Raw genomic sequence first — 17,945 nt, forward strand, 5'->3', positions numbered from 1 at the left:
AATAGACACCGGTGGAAAACCGATGTCTATGAAGGTTTTTGTTGTAGTGATGACATGACATGATATTTTTATATTTTTCATAGTAAGTCATGAATGAAAAATACAAAACTAAATATGATGTCATGGCATATAGTGAGCAAACAATCATGGCAAGGTTTAGCATAAATAAAATACCTAGATTACCTATCTAAGTATCCGTAAACCTTAGCTAAGTTAAAACTTAACCCTAGATTGCCCTCTAAATGCTCCAAGAAAATGCCAAAGCCTAAATTGGCATTTCTAGTTCTCTTGATTAACTTATGCCAATTGAAATTAAGCTTATTCCTCAAATGTTGGCATATTTCGTTCTTCCACAAGAGTAGCATTTTAAATTAAGGCTTAGATTGACCTTAAATTTCCTAAGAACATACCAAAATCCCAACTTGGTAGTTCTTATGATTTTCCCAATTTGTGTCACTTAAAATATCATCCAATTTATCAAATTGTGACACATTTTACTCTTCCCAAGAGTAAACATAAATCCACTTCATTTTCAAAGGTTAATAATAATCTTGAAAATACTCCTTGAGTGTCAATTTCTTCAAAGTTGGGTTAACTACCCTTCTTCTTAGAGTTGACACTCTCTAACCCATCTATGGGGTAGAGAAGATGCTCCTATGAACCCAAAACCTATTGGTGCTCCTTGGATGCTCTAGGTATTCACTAGGGATAACTTCCCTAGATACCTTCCTAGTGACCTTGTTTGGCTTCTTAGAAGCCTTGATCACTTTTTCTAGGTCAACTCTAGGGATAGCCTCCCTTGTGACCTTGTTAGTGACTTTCTTAGACTTCTTAGAAGTCTTAGTCACATTTGTTGTTGCAAAGATACTTCTAGGGATGACTTCCCTTGTATCCTTGACTTGACTTCTAGACTTAGGGTTGGTTCCATAGCTATATGAAACCCTATGGTAAGTAGGTACATCCTTTTTGATTTTAGGTTTGTATCCCAAACCTCTATGGCCCTTGGATGACCCTTGTTGTCCTAAACCTAGATTTTGCTCATTTTGCCCTTTAAAGATATTTCCATCCTTTTTAGGGTTTTTTCTAGTTTGTCAAGTCTTGACCTCAAGACTTGATTTTCCATCACTAAGTCCTTAGTTTTTTATTTTCCATTAAATCCATGAGCATTTTTGTTTCTATGCTTGTAGCTAAAATCCTTAGAGTTCTTGCCTAGACTTTTACCTACATTCCTAGCCTTAGGTGTAGTGGTTTTAGCATGAAAAGCTATATGTTTTTCCTTAACGCTATCATGCTTCCTATTTTCATGGTAAATAGCATTAAAATGATATAAGTTAGAACTATCATGCTTTTTACCATAATTTAAAGGGGTAGGCTCAATGAAAGTTACCTTTCTTTTTACCTTGGAGGCTCCCCCTTGACTTGAGCTTCCTCCATGAGCCTTGACCACCTTCTTCCCTTTAGGGCATTGACTTCGGTAATGCCCCTTTTGATTGCACAAGAAGCACACAATGTGCTCCTTGCTCTTCTTTGTTCCAGGGATGGTCTCCTTGGGCTTCTCCTTGCTCTTTTGTGCCACTTGGCCCTTCTTCTTGGCCAATTTAGGGCATTTACTTTTGTAATGCCCTTTTTCCCTACATTCAAAGCATATAATATGGTTTTTATTATTAATTGAAATTGTTATACCTTTGCTTGTAGGGGTGGCATCTTCTCCTTTTGATCCAGAGGTAGAAGCTTCCTCTTGATCCGAAGATGATACTCCTCCATTTGATTTTGCTTGACTTGTGGAGGTGGAAGTTTCATCATCCTCTTCTTCTTTTGACCCGGATGTAGAAGTTTCTCTTTCTTCTTGATCCAGTTTTACCAAAGATTGCTCCCCCTCAATCCTAAAGGTGGAGGCTTCATCATCTTGTACATGGACACAAGGAGTATGCTCCCTTCTTGTTCCCTTCATTGCATTCCCTCGAAGATGAAGCTTCTTCTTGAACTTCTTCTTCGAAAGTTGAGCATCTCTCAACTTCAGAGTCCTCCTCTTGATCTTGCTCCAATGAGTCGCCCTCTTTGGATTCCTCTTGATTCGGTACAGTGGAGGGGATCTCATGAATTGATGCCAACTTGCTCCAAAGCTCCTTGGCATCCTTGAATTCTCCAACTTGAGCCAAAATATTGCTTGGCAATAAGTTGACCAAAAGCTTGGTCACTTTATCGTTTTCCTTGCTCCTTTGAACTTGCTCTTGACTCCATTTGCTTTTCTTGAGAGGCTTGCACTTGGAGTTTGTTGGAGCTTCAAATCCTTCCATGAGAGCAAACCATTGCTCTATCTCCATCATCAAGAAATTTTCGATTCTTGATCTCCAAGAATCGAAGCTTGTGGATGTGTATGGTGGAGCCACCCTTGTGTCAAATCCAAGTCCATCTTGGAATTGCATCTTGAAGTTGAGCCTTTTGATGAAGTCTTCGACTTGTAGAATTTCTTCAACTTCTTCACCCTCTAGCTTTGCTTGTTTTGTTTGCCCCTTCCGACGATGATTCCGGTGAAGAGCGGCCTCGCTCTGATACCACTTGTTGGGACCGAAAAGTAGCTAGAAGGGGGGGTGAATAGCTCTTCGCATGCTCGTCGTCGGCGTTGCTCGTTTCTTCGAAGATGTGCAGCGGTAATACAAGAAACAAAAACATACAACGCTAACACTTGGGATTTTACTTGGTATCCACCTCACAAGAGGTGGCTAGTCCAAGGATCCACGCACACACACACACCTCCACTAATAAACACTCCTTTTCGGTAACTACCGAAGGCGGAGAAGCCCTACAAGTTCACTCTACAAGAAGAAAGGGAAAGGATACACAAATACAAGCAAAAGCTTACAATGAGTATAGAAACCCTAACCCTAGCTTTCTTCTTCAGCTGTAGATCCGCCTCTTGACTTGGAAAACCTCCAAGAACCTTCAAGAACTGGCGATCTGATCTTTGTGGAGAAGCTGTGGAAGCGCTGAAGTGATCTGAGATGAATCGGTGAAGTTGTGCTGAAGGAAACGCTTGCCTGCGGCTAAATACGACGCCAACGGTCGGATCCCGATCGATTGGATTGCTCCCAATCGATCGGGGAGGCTTTGGATTGATCAACCGATCGATCCAGAGCGCCTCTGTGCTCTCTGGAATAGCCTGGATCGATCAGCTGATCGATCCAGGGCTTATCGCGCATAAACAGTAGCTCCCAATCGATCCACTAATCGATTGGGACCTCTGGATCGATCCACGGATCGATCCAAAGAGGTTCTGTTGGCGGGGACTCACCCGATCGATCAACTGATCGATTGGGCATGATCCAATCGATCGGCTGATCGATCCAGATCTGCTGGATCAATCCGCTAATCAATCCAGATCTGCTGGATCAATCCGCTGATCAATCTAGATCTTGGTTTTTGCCCAAAAGCAAGTCCAAAGCCCCCTAAACCAACATCCAATCAACCATGACTTGTTGGTACATAAAACCTAGCATCCGGTCACCCTTGACCATCTAGGACTCTCTCACCAAGTGTCCGGTCAATCCCTTTGACCCACTTGGACTTTTCTCCTCTTGCCAAGCATTCGGTCAATCCCTTTGACCTACTTGGACTTTTTTTTCCTCGTGCCAAGTATCCGGTCAATCCCTTTGACCTACTTGGACTTTCACCAGATGTCTGGTCAACCTTGACCCATCTGGATTTCCCCGTGCCTGGCTTCACTCACCAGGACTTCCCTTCTGCCTAGCTTCACTCACCAGGACTTCTCTTCTGCCTGACTTCACTCACCAGGTCTTTCACCTAGCTTCACTCACTAGGATTTTCCTCACTACCTAGCTTCACTCACTAGGTCTTTCACCTGGCTTCACTCACCAGGATTTTCCTTCTGCCTAACATCCCAGTTAGGACTTCTCAGTCAAGTATCTGTCAACCTTGACCTACTTTACTCTTTTTCAATCAACCTGATCAGACCCTGATCAGAGGGGAATTGCACCAAACAATCTCCCAAAATGAACAACTGCATTGTCAAACACTGAAACCCAAACCAAGACTCAAGCTTGGCCAACCAAGTCAGCCTTGACCTGAGGGATATTGCACCAACATATCTGTCAGCCACCCTTGAGGCTGTGGGGCGGTGTTAGTAAAAGAGCAAGACGATGTATAGTGGCCGGTGTACTTTTTTAGCCACTTATTGAAATGGTCCAAGTCTCGATACACGACCCTGGAAAAGTTGGTCTATGTATTGGTGCTCATGGCTCGCCACTTGAGACCCTATTTCCTGGCACATCCCGTTTCAGTCCTGACCAATAACACCATGGGTTAGGCTCTTACTAACATGGAGGTGGTAGGACGGCTCATCAAATGGGCAACCGAGCTAAGGGAATATGACATATAGTACCAACCCCGCACGAGGTTCATCAGGCAAATTCTGAAGAAACTTTGAAGGTTTATGTAGACGGGTTATCCACCCAACAAGGAAGCAGAGTGGGGATCCTTTTGATATCCCCTCAAGAGGATATCTTGCAGTTAGTCATCCAATTGAATTTCAGAGCCATTGATAATGAAGCAGAATATGAGGCTTTATTGGTAGGGTTGCAAGGAGCTCGACATGTCAGGGATGCCCGGGTCATTGTATATTCGGGTCATTGTATTTCCCCATGCCAAATCCATGTATGATATGTTAAATCCATACCATTACAACACAAATGTGCTCTTATAGTGTCAACATCTTTCGTCTTTAGATTACCACATCTTGCACATGGGCAAGGTATTGCATTCGGATTTATAGCGTTTTGCGTTGCAAAGTGCAAGAAAGATTCTACCCCAACCTCATATTCATATGATAACCTATTCTTTGACATCCAATCTTTGTCCATTACTCATACAACTAAGCAGCTAATAATGAGTCAAATCCTTCAAAACAATTGTAAGAATAACATTAAATTAACAATGCTATGAACAACACAAAATTAATCTAGTGAATTATGCTGGAATATATCTATTAAATTTCATCTAATTATTAAGGTAAATACAGCTAAATTAATATTAATTGTGACAACTATAAATCAATTATTTTAAACATTAAGCATGTAGTAGAGATAAGAGAAGTATACTTTGAAGAGAGATAAGCTAGAAGAATTGTAAAAGAAGAGATCAGGATAACATTAATTAGCAAAAAAACTTCCAGTTGCAAATCATGCTTGTATGGATTGACAAGTTAATAAAAAAATACAATGACAAGCAAACTTTGGGTAGAGTACATGTGTTGTTTATACCTGTATAAAAATATAAACACTTCTTAACACACAAACACAAACACTATAAACCGTTCTAAGAAGATGAAAAAAAAACTATAAACCCTTCTAAGAAGATTAAAGAGTTTTTCCATCCATACCTGAGTTATATCAGTGTAGCTGTGGATTCAACCCCTTTGAAAAAGGAAGGAAGGCGACTTGTTCAGATGTTCAGCGGGGGAGGCTTAGTCTGAGAGGAGTTCGAAGGAGAGGCTCAAGGAGAGGGGTTCGCTGTAGATGTTCAACGAGAGAGGTTTAGGCAGAGAGGAGTTTGGAAAGGGGGTCGTGCAAAGGGGTGGAAGGCAAAAACGTGTGAGGAGTGGGGAAGATTGTGTGAGGATATCGAGAAGAGGAGATTGTGTGAGGAGAGGGAATGTGAAGAGATTGATCGCGTGATGAGGAGAGAAGAAAGACACAATAGCCTAGGGTTCCCGAAGACTAAGGGGAGGGAAAACACGCGCCAAAAAACTTTTCCGAGAGGGAAAGCACTAAACCACGACAATTGAACGAAAGAATTAAGTTTACAACAGTTTACAAAACTGTAGTCGTATCCTCTAAAAATGCGCTTAATTATAATGGTTTTAGAAAACCGTTGTAAAATGCGTTGTTGATTAGAAAACAATTCGCTCAACGACAACGGGTTTTACAAAACTGTTGTCTTTTGTTTTTTCTTAATGCTCAAAGACAACGATTTTGTCAAATATCGTTGTCTTTTATCAAATTAACAACAGTTCCTTCGAAAACCGTTGTCTTTATAGTGTTGTCTTTTAACATATTTGTTATAGTGTCAACTGGTCCATGAACCAGTCGGCTGGTGTAACCGTTGGACACAGCCAACGACACTCAGCAGAATCCGCGATCCTACTAACGGCTATCTACCAGTCGACTGGTGTCATCACCAGTCGGCTGGTCTTCACAACCGTCAAGCACAGAACCATACTGTGTGATCCTGTCGGGAAGCTGAGAAGACGGACCTGTCGATGTGTCGTGTCCAGAATGTTGACCGCATCTCCATGACCCGGATGATGAGTTATCTTCTGTGTTGACCGACCAAGTCATCCGAAGTCCCCGGGTCGACAGTACCTGTATCCAGTGACCGGGTTGCCCCGGTCCCTGGCACCTCGATACTCGAGGCGGGTCCCACAAATGTATAAGTAGCCGAACACTAATGACAGAATAGTGAAATGAATGCATGAAAGGTACGATGACGTACCCTGGCCCGGGGGAGTCACCCTCAGATGGATGGATGAGCTGGTTGCGGCGCTAATTGAGTCACCGCGACCATGAAGAGCAGATAGACACCCGCCAGATGAGTAGCTGGCTCCGGTGGCTCGAAGCCGGGCGCAATATGGATCCGCAAGGCGACGTACGGTCTAACTACAACCTCGGCTCGCAGGCTAGCATGCAACAGTGGCATGAAGGCCGAACACTCCATCAGCTCGCAGGCCGGGATACAATAGCGGCACGAAGGACAAAAACACTCTCGGCTCGCAGGTCGGAATATAGGCATAGTACGATACCTGAGCCCTCGGAAGGCGACTGCTCGGAGGGTGGTGATGCTGCCCGGAAGTGTCGGTGGCTGCGGCAGTGGCTACCAGAGGTGATGGCGCTGGACACCGGAGGCGCTGGCCGCCAAAGACGGTTGTGGCAGTGGTCGCCCGAGACGACGGCGCTGGTGGCCGGAGACAGCTGCGGTAGTGGCTGCAGTGGGAGATGCCGGTGGCGGCAGCCTCTGGAGGAGGCACGTGGCCGGCGGGAGGCGCTAGCGGCCGCTGGAAGCCACGGCCGACTGAGGCACTCGCTGCCGGCAGTGTGGGAGAGGGGTGCGGGGAGGAGAGAAAAGGAATGGCAGCCAGCGCCGGCGAGGAATGTGAGGGAGAGAAGTTGTCCCCCTCCCTGTTCCCGTTGGCGGCGACAAGAACGAACGAAGCAACCCCCTCGGATCGGAGCATGGAGCGAGAGAGAGATAGGGGCAGTGGTAGCTTGCCGGTGAGGAAGGAGAAGGCGGCGTCGATGGCGGAGAGGGTGGCGTCAACGCGTGGGGCGGCGGTGTCCGGCTTGGCTGATGTCAGGGGCAACACAGGCAGCCAGGTCGGGGCATCCTTCTCCTGGCGACGGAAAGAGCACGGAGGAAGAAGATCCTCCTCTGCGTGAACAGTGTCACCCTTTAAAACACAACCCTACTCCTCCCAAAACACAAAACTGCCCCTCTCTTTCTCCCTAATCACTCTTATACCCCAAGCTCTATCCGCATCACAAGCCTCCCCTTCAAATCTAGTCGAAGGAGGCGTGAGTCCGACTGGATGGACAGTCTATCGCAGAGGCTGAATCACTCTCCATATCGAAGTCAAATCTTTGAACCCCTCGTATAATGCCTCCCGAGAGGTCGCTATAGTAATGGTGTCCCATGAGATGGTAATTGTGCCGAGCGGACCAAGTCGATAACCGAACTGATGATGAGTGAGCAACACAACGTCAAGCGAGCGGCTAGTGAGATGATACTAGACCGAGCAACATGCGGGAGTAGACCGAGCGGACGAGCGATGTCGAGTGCGCGACTGCGAAGATACCGACCGGGCATTCAGAAGGAGGTCGATCGAGTGGATAGACATCGGGCGGACGATGCCGAGCACGTGACCACAAGGATGCAGACCAAAGGATCAGGAGAATGGGAATCGATCCATCAAAATATGTTGACTGGATGACTATAAAATGCGACTGGGCGACCTAGGGAGCGTCGGGCGTGCGACCTAGTTCAAGCATGTGGCCGAATGGATGACCAAGCGATACTAGTCGGACGACTACGAGAGTGCTGATCGAGCGGCCCAGAGAATGACCAACAGGTGATCGTAAAATGCCGATCGGATTGCCATAAAATGCGGCCAAGAGACCAAAGTGTCGACCGAGCGACGAAAGATAGGGCCAAGTTGCTGCTAGGCCAACCATCGGGCAAACGCTAAGTGAGCGCCTGGACAAATACCAAGTAAGAGGTGAAGCAGCGCTGGGCAGGAGTGGAGCCCGAAAACTGAACAGGAGCATAGCCCATGAATCGAATGCGCAGAGACGGAAGTCATGAGCTGAACGAACACATCACACGTGGACCGAACTGGAGCGTAGCCCGTGAATCGAAGGCGCATAGAAGTGAAAGTCTTTAGCCGAGCGAGCATAAAGCCCGTGAGATATCCTGGTCCGAAATCAGTGGACACTCTTGTCCGTGATCATTAAAGATGGCTTGACCTTGAATAGGAGAGATAGGCGAACTCGCTAATTAGGTCCGCGACCAATGGAAACCGGTCGACCCCGGACGGGGGAGATAGCACATCCGATATGCTGGTCCGAGACCAGTGACGACCGCTCGACCCCGAACGGGGGAGATAAGAAATACGATGCGCTGATAAGTTGATCCGAGATCAGTGAAGAACACTCAACCCCGATTGAATAACTGATAAGCTGGTTCGAGACCAGTGGCGACAGCTCGACCCCGAACGGGGGAGATAGAAGATCCGATAAGATGGCCCGAGACCAGTGAAGACACTCGACCCCGAACGAGGGAGATAGAAGATCTGATAAGCTGGTCCGAGACCAGTGACGACCGCTCGACCCCGAACGGGGGAGATAAAATATCTGAAATTGGTCTGATATCAATGATAATCACTCGACCCCGAATGAGGGAGATAAAATATCTGATAAGCCGGTCACTCAACCCTGAACGGGGGAGATACACGCTCTGATAAGCTCGACCCCGAACGGGGGAGAAAGGACATCCGATGAATTAGTCCATGAAGTGGTCTTCAAGCCGGGGTTTTTATAGTCGCCGGTCCGACTCTGAGGTTTAACGTCGCTGCTCAACGGTCTTCAAGCCGGAGTTTTTATAGTCGCCGGTTCGACTCTAGAGTTTAACGTCGCCGCTCAACGGTCTTCAAGCCGGGGTTTTTATAGTCGCCGGTTCGACTCTAGAGTTTAACATAGTCGCTCGACGGTCTTCAAGTCGGGCATTTTATAGTCGCCAATTCGACTCTAGAGTTTAATGTCGCCGCTCGACAGTCTTCAAGCCGGGGTTTTTATAGTCGCCGGTTCGACTCTAGAGTTTAACATCGCCGCTCGACGGTCTTCAAGATGGGGTTTTTATAGTCACCGGTTCGACTCTAGAGTTTAACGTCGCCGCTCGATGGTCTTCAAGCTGGGGTTTTTATAGTCTCCCGTTCGACTCTAGAGTTTAACGTCGCCGCTCGATGGTCTTCAAGCCGGGGATTTTATAGTCGCCGGTTCGACTCTAGAGTTTAACGTCGCCGCTCGACGGTCTTCAAGCCAGGGTTTTTTTAGTCGCCGGTTTGACTCTAGAGTTTAACGTCGCCGCTCGACGGTCTTCAACAATAAGCTCGCAGCTCGGATAATATACGTCCGACCGATTGGTGCGGGGTCTTCGACATCGAGCTTGTGGCTTGGATAATAAACCCCCAGCCGATCGGCGTGGGGTCTTCGACATCGAGCTCGCAACTCGGATAATATACGGTCGGCCGATCGGCGCAGGGTCTTCGACATCGAGCTCACAGCTCGGATAATATACGCCCGGCCGATCAGCGCAGGGTCTTCGACATCAAGCTCGTGGCTCAGATAATATACTCCTGGCCGATCGACGCGGGCTCTTCGACATCGAGCTCGCAGCTCGGATAATATGCGCCCGGTTGATCGGCGCAGGGTCTTCAACATCGAGCTCGAGGCTCGGATAATATACGCCTGGCCGAACAGCGCGGGGTCTTCGACATCGAGCTCGCGGCTCGGATAATATACTCCCGGCCGATCGGCACGGGGTCTTTGACATCGAGCTCGCAACTCGGATAATATACGCCCGGCCGATCGGTGCGGGATCTTCGACATCGAGCTCGCAGCTCGGATAATATATGCCCGGTCAATCAGCGCGGGGTCTTCGACATCGAGCTCGTGGCTCAAATAATATACTCCCGGTCGATCGGCGTGGGGTCTTCGACATCGAGGAACTAGGGCAGATTATATAACTAAAAGATGAAAGATAACGCAAAAACTGACTTGCCAACCAGCAGAGGATCTGATTCAGTTCCTTGACTCCCGAATACCCGTGGAGTGAGGAGGATATGATATACTCGTCGAAACCCATCGAGGTCATGAGTATGGTAAAATTTTCCGGCGTGGTCCATCTTCACGTTCCAGATCAGGTGCGTTCCTACAGATGATGTCAATTTGATCCTGTCGGGAAGCTGAGAAGACGGACTGTCGGTGTGTCATGTCCAGAATGTTGACCGCATCTCCATGACCTGGATGATGAACTATCTTCTGTGTTAACCGACCAAGTCGTCTGATGTCCCCGGGTCGACAGTACCTGTATCCAGTGACCGGGTTGCCCCGGTCCCTGGCACCCCGATACTCGAGGTGGGTCCCATAAATGTATAAGTAGTCAAACACTAATGACAGAATAGTGAAATGAATGCAGGAAAGGTACGATGACGTACCCTGGCCCTGGGGGCGCCCTCGGATGCATGGATGAGTTGGTTGTAGCTCTGATCGAGTCACCGCGACCGTGAAGAGCAGATAGACGCTCGCCAGATGAGTAGCTAGCTCCGGTGGCTCAAAGTCGGGCGTGATATGGATCCGCAAGGCGACGTACGGTCCAACTACAACCTCGGCTCGCAGGCCGGCATGCAACAGCGGCACGAAGGCCGAACACTCCATCGGCTCGCAGGTCGAGATACAATAGCGGCACGAAGGCCGAACATACTCTCGGCTCGCAGGCCGGAATATAGGCATAGTACGATAATTGAGCCCTCGGAAGGCGACTGCTCGGAGGGTGGCGATGCTGCCTGGAGGTGTCGATGGCTGCGGCAGTGGCTACCAGAGTTAACGGCGCTGGACACCGGAGGCGCTGGACACCAAAGACGGCTGTGGCAGTGGTCACCCGAGACGACGGCGCTGGTGGTTGGGGACGACTGCGGTAGTGGCTGCAACGGGAGATGCCGGTGGCGGCAGCCTCTGGAGGAGGCACGTTGCCGGCGGGAGGCGCTGGCGGCCGCTAGAAGCCACGGCCGGTTGAGGCACTCGCTGCCGGTAGTGTGGGAGAGGGGCGCGAGGAGGAGAGAAAAGGAATGGCAGCCAGCGCCGGCGAGGAACGTGAGGGAGAGAAGCTGCCCCCTATTCCCGTTGGCGGCAACAAGAACGAACGAAGCAGCCCCCTCGGATCGGAGCATGGAGCGAGAGAGAGATAGGGGGAGTGGTAGTTTGCCGGTGAGGAAGGAGAAGGCGGCGTCGGTGGCGGAGAGGGTGGCGTCGACGCGTGGGGCGGCTCCAGCGAGTAAGGGACAGCGTTGTATGGGCAGGAGGCTGTCGGCGTCCGGCTTGGCTGATGTCGGGGGCAACTCAGGCAGCTAGGTCCTGGCATCCTTCTCCTGGCGGTGGAAAGAGCACGGAGGAAGAAGATCCTCCTCTGCGTGAATAGTGCCACCCTTTAAAACACAACCCTACTCCTCCCAAAAGACAAAACTGCCCTCTCTTTCTCCCTAATCACTCTTACGCCCCAAGCTCTATCCGCATCACTGTGCTTTCATGAATTTGGACCAGTCGTCTAATACCTTACATTCACTCACACTCTTCCTTTCTGGAGTCGCCCTTGAAGCTCTCTTCCTCAGCCTTCGTCTCTCAGATTGCACCTGAGCCCGCAACTCCTTACTGTGCCATCCTTCACATTACCTTGAAGTTTGCTTCCCTTAGCTCCACTCCATTGCTCCTCGTCCGACGGGCCCTCGGATGTCTTCCACACAATCCTTCACCGACTTAAGGATCCAAGCCCTCGGATGAGCTTTTGCTCATGTGTTTCACCAAGTCCTACAAGACTCAAACACATATCAAACCAATATGAAAGTCTAACTTAAACTCTTTAACACATACATCAAAACCATGATCATACCGATCAAAGCTAGGTTGATTGCACCAACAATGTCTCCCTTTTTAATGTGTGGCAATATATTTAAGTTATGCACAAATAACAACTTAAAATTTACAAACATAGTATAAACATGAAGCATAAACCCCAAGCTCCCCCTTAACATATGCTCTATTACTCAAATTTCAAATTTTGCAGCAAATGGAGAAATAAAACTTTCATAAAAGTTTTTGATGCAGTCTACTGGTACACATGCAGCTCAAATTTCAACATTCTGAAGCCAACTTCAGAAATACATAAAAATTCCAAATAAAAATAAAAAAATCATGAAATTTTGAAAACATATTTCTTTTAAGGTCCTCTATCAAGAAAAAAATATATTTTCATAGAAAATCAAAGTATTTTAAAAATTTTGACCAAATCTCAAAAACCTTGAAAACATACAATTGTGTATCAATTTGAAACCTTATTTTAAATTCATAGTTTCAAAATAACTATACCACAGTAAATAAGACATATAATTACTTTCAAAATATTTGAAATATCCAACTATGATCTATGGGCAAGATGTCCATTAATTAAACATTTTCTTTTCCCATAGTTGGCCTATGATCACTATTTTGACACATTTCATAATTCATCAAAATGTCATAAGCACAAGTGAATTATGAGTATCATTCTATCATCTCTCATCTATGTTTAGAGATATGATGTAAGTCCTTGTGAGATGAAATAAAGGTAACCTCTACTTAGCCCTCTTTATCATGAATTTCTATCAAGGCTAAGTGTTCCCCCTTTAGGTTTAAAGTCAACCATATAGAAAAATTGGAATTATGACTTCCATGGTTGACTTATCCCAAAATCCTCTAACCCTTGAGGATTGATTTTAGTACCCAATAGAAGTTCTTCCTAATTGGGTTAACCAAATACTCCTTGGGAATTCAATTCCTATCTATGGTCTTTGTCTTGGATTGCCCCTAGCAATTAAGCAATGATAGGACTTTTCATTGTTGGATTCCTTAAACCCTAAACCCTTTTTGTTGAAGCTTGTCCTTTGGCTCCCAATAATCATGTTTAGAGTTTTAGAGCCAATTTCAAAATTTTCAAGGGCCTTACTAAGGTATTCTACCTTTTCCCTTAAAGCCTTATTTTCTTCTTCTAAACATGATGTATTTGAAATAGTAGAAGAAGCATGCATATCATTATCCTTAGAACACATAGATTCTAATTTTTCTTCAAGCCAAATAATATCATTTTTCAAAGACTTGTTTTTCCTTTTAACCTTAAATAAATCTTCATTTGTACTTTTAATCATTTTAATTAAAACACGAGGAGGAAGATTGTATACCTCACTTACCGAGACGTTCGAATCCGATGTTTGCCCTCCCCCTTCACTTGAGCTCCCTTCTTCATCTTCACTTGAGCTCCTTCCTTATTTTTTTTCAGATAAGATGGAGACTATGTCATCAACTCTCATTAATGCAAAATGGGAGACATGGTGTTCTTCTTCCTCTGATGATGATGGATCATCCCATGTTGCGAATAGACTTTTAACCTTCTTTCCTTTTTCTTTTGTCTTCTTCTCCTCTTCCTTCTTCTTTTCTTCCTTCTTCTTCATGAGGGGACATTCATCCCTCATGTGTCCTTCTCCTTAGCAATTATAGCACTTTACCTTCCTTCTTCTACTCTTGCCACTTGAACTTCTCCTAACATATGATTTGTTAGAATTAAAATTCTTAAATGTTCTTCTCATTTTTCTTACCACATACGCCTCTTGATCGCTATCCATTGAGGCGCTTGATTCTTCGGAGCTGGAGGATGATAGGGATGAAGACTTCTTCTTCTTACCCTTTCCCTTGTTTGCCACAAGGGCTACTCTTCTTGATCTATGGGCTTCTCCATCTAGCCCTTCAATTCTAGTTTTCTGGAGCTCCATTGTTGAGAAGAATTAATTTAGAGAAGATTTCTCTAGATCCCTTAAGATGTAGAATGAATCTACAATGGGCATCCATGTAGTGGTTCTTGGGAAAGCATTGATGACTTTCATTATGATGTCTCGATTTGTAAGTGTCTCACCTACACTTGTTAGTCCATTTAAGATTTCTTTAATTCTAGAATATAGAATAGATACCTTTTCTCCTTTCTCAAGCTTGATATTGTTGAGTTGAGTTCGGAGAAGGTCCCTTCTTGGTAATTTCACTTCTGATGTCCCTTCATGAAGCTCCACTAGCTTTTCCGGTAATTCTTTGGCACTTGAGTAGTTTCCAACCCTTATTACTTCTTGTTGGGGAAGGACATTTAGTAGATGATGTATTGCTTTTGAATTTGCTAAATGTTCTTCCCTTTACTTCTTGCTCCATCTTATTTTCTCTAGTAGCTCATTGTTTTGATCTCTAGGCATTTCAAAACCATTTTCCATGATTAGAATAATATTAAAATCAGTTTCAAAAAATACTTCCATTCTCTTCTTCCACCAAGAAAAATCTCCTTCGAATTTGGGTGGATGGATGCTTGAACCGGCCATTTTAATGATGAAGTGCTCTTCTTGGCGATTAGTCCGTTGAAGGATGTCCTCGCTCTAATACCATTTGTTGGGGATCTTGTGGCCAGCTAGAAGGGGGGTTGAATAGGCTAGGTCACCCCAATTTGATTACTTCTCTACAAGAAGATTAGTGTGTAGAGGAATATACTAAAACAATGAAAACAATAAAGAAAGAACACAAATGCTAACAAGCTCGATGTAACGTGGCTCAGAGATTGTTTTCTCCTACTTCATGGCTTGTCCTTGAGGTAGATGATCCCTTAATCCTTCGGTGGATTAGTCCTTGATAATCTCCAGCTAGAGCTTTCTCCTTCTCGGTGGAGCAAACCTCTCACAAAACTCTCTATCTCTTTACAAGATGAAACTTAGGTTTGGAGAGGAAGAGAGTAGGCTTTGGAATCTTGGAGGTAAAGACTAAGAGAGTTTCAATCAAACCAGTAACCTCCTTCAATGCCCCAAGCTCCCCTTAAATAAGAGGAGAGAGTTGATCACAACATCAACTCATCTCGGCACCAGTTGACTGGTCCATGCACCAGTCGACTGATGTAGTGTTGGACACAGCCAACGACACTCAAAAGAATCCGTGATCCTACTAACGGCTATCTACCAGTCGACTGGCATCATCACCAGTTGATTGGTCTTCGCAACCGTCGAGCACAGAACCATACTGTGCTTTCGTGAATTTAGATTACATTCACTTATACTCATCCTTTTTAGAGCCGCCCTTAAAGCCCTCTTCCTCGGCCTTCATCCCTCAGATTACACCCGAGCCCGCGGCTCCTCTCCATGTCATCCTTCACATTGCCTTGAAGTCCGCTTCTCTCAACTTCACTCCATTGCTCCTCATCTGGTGGTCTCTCAGATGTCTTCCACACCATCCTTCACCGACTCAAGGCTCCAAGCCCTCGGATGAGCTTTTTCTCATGTGTTTCACCAAGTCCTACAAGACTCAAACACATATCATACCAATATAAAAGTCTAACTTAAACTCTTTGACACACACATCAAAATCATGATCGTACCGATCAAACCTAAGTCAATTGCACCAATAGAAACAACCTTGTTGTGCTAGCAACAAGTGATGTTTGGCCAAGAGAGGATGGAGAGGAAGAAGAATCAAATTCATCTACATGAAAATGAATTCCAAAAGCCTTTTATACTCATCCAAGGAATACCAAAAGTTTTTGCCTCTTGGTCTTCTTTTGATTAATGCTTCACTAAGCTCTTTAATGAACATTAATCCTTAGTGGTTGAGTTTAATCCATTGAATTTAATTAGGATTACACTCAATCCAATGATCCAATGATTGGATTCACTTGAGTCTAATTCAACTCAATCACTAATCTTAGCGTCTATCACATTTTAGTCAAACTAAAATAAACTTATCTCTAAATTAACATGTTCTTTGTGTGTGATCTAATAGGCTCTCGTAATGTTGGCAATGTATCTAAAACCATTTTAGATACGTAAGAAATTAGTGGCATCTAGTAATTCATCATTGTTATCCAAGTGACAATAATATCGAGATCTGACCTAACCTTTCTGTGTCTATTATCTTGTATGACTTGGTTCTTTTATACTCGATATCTAGATTGATCAATGAGGCATAGACCATATCATTTTCTTATCAATCTTTCTGTTTCTTGATCTTCAAGTAGACTCACTTAATCAAATAAATTCAATATCTTATATTGACTCATTTGAACATGGTCATGTATTTTAGTAGTCCTACTTAATCAAGGGTCCCACAGATATCACTTCCGTCATATGGAAGGGATAGATCTCATCTACATCACTCACATCCTTCCACATAAGTTATTGCATATCAAGTGATCGACCTTATAGCATACCTATTACAGGTGACGTTTGCCGATACCAAAGTACACAACTTCTTTTGTAGGGAACCGTAGTGACTTTAGGTCTAAGGATTATTCATATCAATAGTTACATGAGAATGTTTATGACATTTATATAACGATCCATGAAATATTATCATAACAGGTCAATTTAGTATATATTCTCTAATATATACTCATGTTTCAACTTGATATCTCATATCTATGACTTATGAAATTAAGTCATCAATTGACCTACATGCTAGTCTCAATGCATTAATATTGTCATTGTATATTAATGTTTTACTAGGAATAATTAAGAGTAGTGTCTATATATATCTACAATCTGCCACTATCAATTCAACCAATTGATATGTTGTACACTAGAACATACTACCCTAGGACATTATTATACTTATTCATTTGACATAGATCTAAAGTAAATATAATAATCATTATCTTTTATTAATGAAATATGATACAATATGTCCTAAATTAATCAACTCTTGATTGACTTTTAGGGCTTACACTAATAGTAACTCCCCCTCAAAATATGCTCTAATTTTCTATCATTGCACCAATAATAACTTGGAATTCCTAAAACTTTAGGAAATCCAAAATTTGAAGTTTTGAGGTTCACAATTCAACTTTGAATGCTAAACCTCATCCTAAACTCTAACTTAGTCTTCTTTAACCATTCATCTTTTGTTTCATTAAGAAAACTACCCTTAAATACATACAAACGCATTTCTTAGGGTCAGGGATAGTTATCATGACTAAATATGGCTTAATGGATTGAAATTAGACCATTTAAACTAAAATCAAACTTCCTAATTGATTGGTTTCAGCTACCAATCGATTACAGCTTCTCTGAATCGATTAAAGTTGAGATTCAATCGATTACCAAGTACTAATCGATTGTTATAATTGATCAAGTGTTGGTTGCTACTCGGAAAACCTAATGGTTCCACTGTACAAAAATTTTGTACAAAGGTCTGAACCTTTTCCTAGCTACCATGTGTTCTTTTAAATTAAACTTGGATCGCCTGCAGAACTTAACACGTTTGATTCAAAGTTTAATCTATTTGTTCTTTTAGGTTTTGACTTGGATCTCCTGCGGAACTTAACACGTTCGATCCAAATCACCTAAGTTATTAATTCCATTAAATATTAATTTCCATAATTGGTTCCCAGTACTGACGTGGCGAGGCACATGGCCTTCTTGGATATGGGAGCAACCACCACCGACTAGACAAAACCTTTTAAGGAAAGCTAATATTTAATTTCTTAAAATAACTTTAGGTCAACCGAAAAGAACAATCAAATCACAAAGAAAAGAACAAACAAAAGAACACTACATCGAA

Source organism: Zingiber officinale, chromosome 6B, assembly GCF_018446385.1.
Source record: "Zingiber officinale cultivar Zhangliang chromosome 6B, Zo_v1.1, whole genome shotgun sequence".
In the NCBI taxonomy this organism is placed as follows: domain Eukaryota; kingdom Viridiplantae; phylum Streptophyta; class Magnoliopsida; order Zingiberales; family Zingiberaceae; genus Zingiber; species Zingiber officinale.